Source organism: Plasmopara halstedii, assembly GCF_900000015.1.
Source record: "Plasmopara halstedii genome assembly, contig: Scaffold_555, whole genome shotgun sequence".
NCBI lineage: Eukaryota > Oomycota > Peronosporomycetes > Peronosporales > Peronosporaceae > Plasmopara > Plasmopara halstedii.
In genome coordinates this window covers 769,044-775,110 of record NW_020187475.1, presented here as the reverse complement: position 1 = coordinate 775,110, position 6,067 = coordinate 769,044, and positions in this window count along the sequence as shown.

Here is a 6,067-nt window from a genome sequence, read left to right as displayed (position 1 = left end):
CCTCGAGAAGCCATAGAAGATCCTCATCGATTCCGGGGCGTCGGGAATTATACTCTACGTTCCACAATGGATGGGAGTCGGCGGTATGCTGAGGTGCTGAAAGCGCGGTTGGGTGACATCGTCACATTACGTCTAGCGACGGGGACGCGTGTCACAGTCCCGATGGTCCCTGTGAACCTCGGAGTCAAGTTCCTTGACTTTGATAGCGTGGAACGCTGTCTAGTCTAAGACTTGGATAAAGGTATGACCTTATCCTAGGAATGGATGGTTTGAACACAATGAGCCATGGGATTGATTGGAGGTCAAAGACCTTGAGCGCAACGCGCACGTCTCCTGGTGGAGTTTTGGCGAGTCATGAACCCACCTCTGCTAGGAGACAAAAGCGCTATTGGCGAGAGCACTGTACCGAGACGGTAAACGTGCTGGACATTGGAATATTCGAGCTGGTAGACACCAGCGGTGTATCGAACAGGAGTCCCGCCCGGGCTGAACGTGGAGTGGCAATGTAACCCACTGAGCGCTGCCCACGTTTCGGAGCAGTCGCTGCATTTCATGCGTGACATGGTCGGCCAAGGGCCGAGGCATCGAGGGCGAGGCCCCAGTGATGCACTGAATTTGGCACGTAAATCACTGAGCACTGGTCTCGTTGCGAAGCAGTCGCTGCATGCCATTGATGGCGTGGTCGAACAGAGTCCGGGATTCTTTGGCACGGCCCTTCGGATGCGCGTGGAGTGGCACGTTATCCACTGGACGAAGACTGCGGGGTTAGCATCTCTTCGTCGGATGTTGTAGATAACATCGGATCTCCAAAGGAGCGGACAGTAAGGGTGACACCAAACGACGAGGAATGCGTGTTCCCCTGGCCTCACCAAGACATAGAACCTCTGCACAGAGGCGACGGCGACGCCGTATACTGGCTGCAAGACGCCGGGCGTCGACCCTGAATCAAAGTGTGTCTACCGTAGATGACGGTGCACAGTTATACACCCTCGTCAACGGTATGACGGGGGAGGAAGATGGCGACGTTAGCCTCGAAGCTATGCCTGCAATAGATGCTCTTCTTGATCTGGACGAGATGTCCCTTCAAGAGTTCAGCAGTGCCTTGAAGGCAGGCGATTTGGCCGAAGTGGTCATTGTAAGACCGGACGAGGAGATAAACTCGTCGTCACTTTTGGATGAAGCTGTCTTGGAGGACACCAAGAGATTGCTGAACGCACGAAGTGGATTGTCGATCCTACGGAATCCCTTGTATCAGTACTATCTTTTGGTAAAGGAATTTCAAGACGGTGTCTCTAAAGACCCGCTTTCAGTCCCACCGCCAGACCGAGGTGTGCGGCATGAGATCGACCTGGTTCCGGGAACGAAATACTGCGCAACACGCCAATGGACCCTGCCCAAGGAGCAGTGCGATGTCATTGACGCATTTTTCGTGCGAAGCACTACGCAGGAATGGTGCGTGAGAGAAAATCTCTCCACTCGACACCCATGCTTTGTGTCCGGAATCCGAACGGCAAGTGACGTATCGTTCACGCTTACAATAAGCTAAACTCTGCTACCAATCCGGCACAGACGCCGATTCCTAGAAGGATGTTCCCCAGAATAATATGGATGTCTGTACACAGTACAGTGCACTCAACTTGGTCGATGATTAATACCATTTGCTCATTAGAGCGAGCGATACTCTGCTGACAGCGGTGAGGACTCAGAGCGGGATGATCTTGTAGTTGCTGGTGGTCCCATAAGGGCTGTCAAAAGTACCAGCAACATTTAATCGTCTTGAACCGCAGTTATTCAGGCCCCACCGGGTGTATGCACAAGCACACTTCGACGACATCTTCGTCTACAGTCGTGCGGGGCGCGGAAGGACAGATCTGGAAAGCACATCATCTATTTGAGAGCGGTGCTCGATTGCATGCGGACGGTAAGCTGTAAGCTAATGCAGATAAGTGCATCTTCGGCGCGGAAAAAATCTACTTTCTAGGATGCTTCATTGGGAAGCGTAGCCTTCGAGCGGATCCCGCTAAGGTCAAGGCTATTGTAGACTGGCCGGTTCCAAAGAAAACTAGGATTGACTTGGCCTCGCCACCAACTTGCACGAGTATAGCGCGAACCATGCGGAAATGGCTCGTCTATTGTCGACTTCCTTTGTAAGGAAGCGAATTGGTATTGGAACACCGAGCATTGGGAGGCATTTGGCAGGGTCAAAAACAGCTTCCTTCATGCACCAATGTGGACGTTGCCAGACCTCGATCGCCCTTTCACTATCGTCTTTGACGCTTCGTACTTTGCAATGGGCTGTGCACTGCTGCAAGCAAACGCCGAGGGGAGAGATCGGGTAATCGCGTTCGAATCTCGTCATCTTGAGGCTGCAAAGAAGAACTACCCAGTCCACGAACAGGAATCACTTACGATGAAGAATGCACTCGTCAAGTTCAGGGTGCACCTGCTTGGCTCCAAGCCGTTTGTGATCTAGAGAGATCATGCGACCTTATGCACTGCGACTCAGTCGCCTTACCTCTCGCAGAGGATGGCCAGGTGGCTCTCATTCTTCGCAGAATATATCTCTGAGGTGAAGCATAAGTCAGAAAAGCGGAATGATGCGTTGTCGTGCAGACCGGATTATGAGCTTGCTCTTGTCACGACGGTGACGTTGTCGGTGACGGATGTGATCCGCGCCGCATACACGGGTGATGATACGTGTGTAGCGCTGCTACAGGCTCTTGGGAGCAAGGAGTTTGGAATATCGGACAATAAAATATCGGCGCGTTTGCGCACACGGTTACATCGATATTAGTTGAAAAAAGGGTTGCTGTATTAGCGCCGATTCGACGGATACGACACGAATTGTGGTTCCTCGCGATAAGGATTTGAAATTCCGTATCCTCTGTGAGGCCCACGACACCCCACTCTGGTTGTGAGAACACGTACGGCTTTTTGAGTTGCCAGCACTGGTGGCCCAAGCTGTACAAATGGACGAGCACATATGTGCGCATGTGTGAGATGTGTCAAAGGGTGAAACCCTCTCCGAATGCGGCGGCGCCGCTGTTTAGATTACCAGTACACTTTAGGTGCTGGCAATCCATGAATATAGTTTTGTGTTTGGTCTTCCGAAGGGCTCAGCGGGCAACACGAATGTCGTGGTCTTTGTGAACTGTTTGAACAAGATGGCTCAATTTGGGGCTGTGCCGGACACCTTCGACGGTGTGGGTACAGCGACGCTGTTTGTGGATCATGTCGTTCGACAGCATGAGCTCCTGGAGTCAATTGTCTCAGACAGAGACCCATGCTTCAGTTAAAAGTTGCTATGTAGTATCTTATTATACGGCTATATCTACTCGGCCCTGACTCCGATATTGCATTGCTTCATTCCGCTGGGGTATTTTTTATTCTTGATTTTAATTCTGGATTTTTCTTGTACGAGTCGCCATCCCGAAGTCCTTATTGGCTGTCGTCGGTGATATTTTGCATGCAGCCTACATTTCTTGCATGTCTGGTACGATTACGATTTTGTCCGCTGAAGGGCTCGAACCCGCGCCACACAACATTTTTCAGTCGACCCACGCCACCGGGTCTGACCCATGCTTTACTGGGAGGTTTTGGTCGACAATTTTTAGGGTGCAGGGCACCAAGTTGACTATGTCAACAGCGGACCATCCGGTCAAACTAAGCGCGTGAATTGTGTCGTTGAAAACGCTCTTCGCAGCGTCTGCGCTGAGCGTTATAGTTTCTATCTAAAATATCTTTGATTTTTTACTACAAAAATAAGTTAATAAAACTGGAGCGCCATGCTGAACAATGCAGTGCATGAATCTACCGGGTACACGCCGTTCTATGTGAACGAAATCATTTATTATTGCGTCCCGCTGACGCAGCCATTATATGGCTCAGGGCTTGGTGGGGGAGGATTGTCCGAACGGCTAGCTGATGTCAGCCCCTCACTGTCCAAAAATAAGTCGATGACTTCGTGTCTACCAGACTGAGTGTCCTACGACACGTTCGCGACGCGATCAATGAAAGCCAAGATATGCAGACGGAAGAAACAGAAGTAATGTTGAAAGTATTACTGTCGGGTACATGGTTTTATTAAATGCTAAAGACCATCCTACACATGCAGTCTCAGCTGTCTTTAAGACGAAGCTCCGTCTACGGTTTATCGGACATTTAAGGTCGTGGCAAAGCCGGTCCCTGCGTCTACGCTTAATTTTCCAAAACGGATACATACCCACCCGTTGTTTTATGTGAGCTTGCTTATGCCGTACCGGGATCCGGCGCAAGTGAACGCGGAAGCGTTGTTGCCGGGGCGCCGTCCAAAGGCGCTCGACCACCCAAAAGCTGAACCAGCAACAAATTCCTTAGCACGGAGTTCAACGATCTCCGTTTCCAACGGTGACAGGCGCTCCACTGTGACATATCCGTCTGCTCAACGGCTAGGGGCCGCTCCGACTGAGCACGATAGTCCTCAACGAGAGGCAGTCGGTGCAAAAAGTCCTCCAAGCTCGAGGTCTTCTGCACAGCGGTATGCGACCTCGGCAAGATGCTCGGTGAAGTTCCGATGACGACGGACTTTGTCTTTCAGAGCTCGAAGAGCATTGCGAGTCCACGGTCGGCGATCGAACAAGTCGACATCGCTCGCCGTCAATTCTTCTCTAAGAGAACGGTGTCGTCCACTGTAACGTGGGATGCCTTGTGGGCCGACGTCGTCGATAGGGTCAGACCAATCTCTCGTGAAATGGCGGGAATACCCAAACTCCGAAAACTCGCGGGAATGTGAGGTGCCACTTCGGCAAGAATGACTAGACGTAGTGGATGTTTATGATCAGAAGGATCATGACGCTCCGTGTCATTGTACGCCCCGAGCTTCTCGGCAGTAGCCCGGGAAAACGAACGAGAATGATGCTCTGGCTCTGACCTGCTGTGGTCGTAGACTCACTCGTGTGAGAAACCACATAGCTTGCGGCAGCGTGATGGACTAGTCCATGTGGAGCATGAGGATTATACGCAGGAAGTCGGCGTTGCGCCTTGGGTTTGGCAAACTCAAATCTATGATTGCGTTCTATGCGCACGTCCACTTCAACGTGGCTTCACTGTAAGTTAGACATCGAGGAAAGTTATTGGCGCCGATGCACCCAACGCTTAAAGAGCTGTTCGTCATCTGCAGCGATTTCGCCAGGGGCGAACACCACAGAAATAGTATTTATCGCGGGTACAGGACTACCTCAATTTGAGCGCGAGGTCGAGCGCGGTACCTGATCAATTGGATTTCTTGAGGTACCAAGAAGCGTGCTCAGAGATCTTCTTGCTGGTCAAGCTCTGCTTGTGTAGTGGCCGGGGGCCCGACCTCGTAGACGCCTAACGATCGAGTGATTGTGTCTTTCATTTCAGTAGCGGGATCCGCCGAGCGGAAGCTATAGGGTCTAGGACCAACGTGGATACGAGCGCATGAGAGCTACTTTGTGGGCAGCCTCCAGCTACTGCTCCTAAGCCTCGTCGAAGCGATTGGTAATAATACCACTCCCCCCCGGACGACGAGAGATCGGGAAACAGACACAGTGTCCGCAAGGTTCGAGCGGGCTCATGTCGCGCCGTTGATGCGCCTTACTTTCCTCATCTTCCCATCCTGGATAAAGGGTATCCGACTTGTAGTCGACTTCCTCCGAATCCTCGACGAAGAAATGTGTCGCGCATGGCGGGCGCGGTGTGTGGCGCCCGGTTGCCAAGGGCTTAGGATGTGCTTCCAATGAAGCTGCAGACGTACTGTCCGGAGTGCGGAAGACGAATATGAGCCCTGCCCGCGGACGCCCTCGGAACCAGCTAGGCTGAATTTTTTTCGTTATATAGACACAGAGCGTGTTTAGCGGAGAATGTGTAAAGATGGTCCAAGGGTCATAATGGTATCTCAGATACACGAGAAAAATGTGAATTGTGGGTATTCACAATTTTGATGGAAGGGAGTGTCACGAGTTACACGTAACCTGGTGTGAAAGGGTGGGTCACGCAAGATGATATAACCGTACTCTTAAAGTGTGAATGACATGAGTCGATGTAATCACATAATGGTGTGGCTACA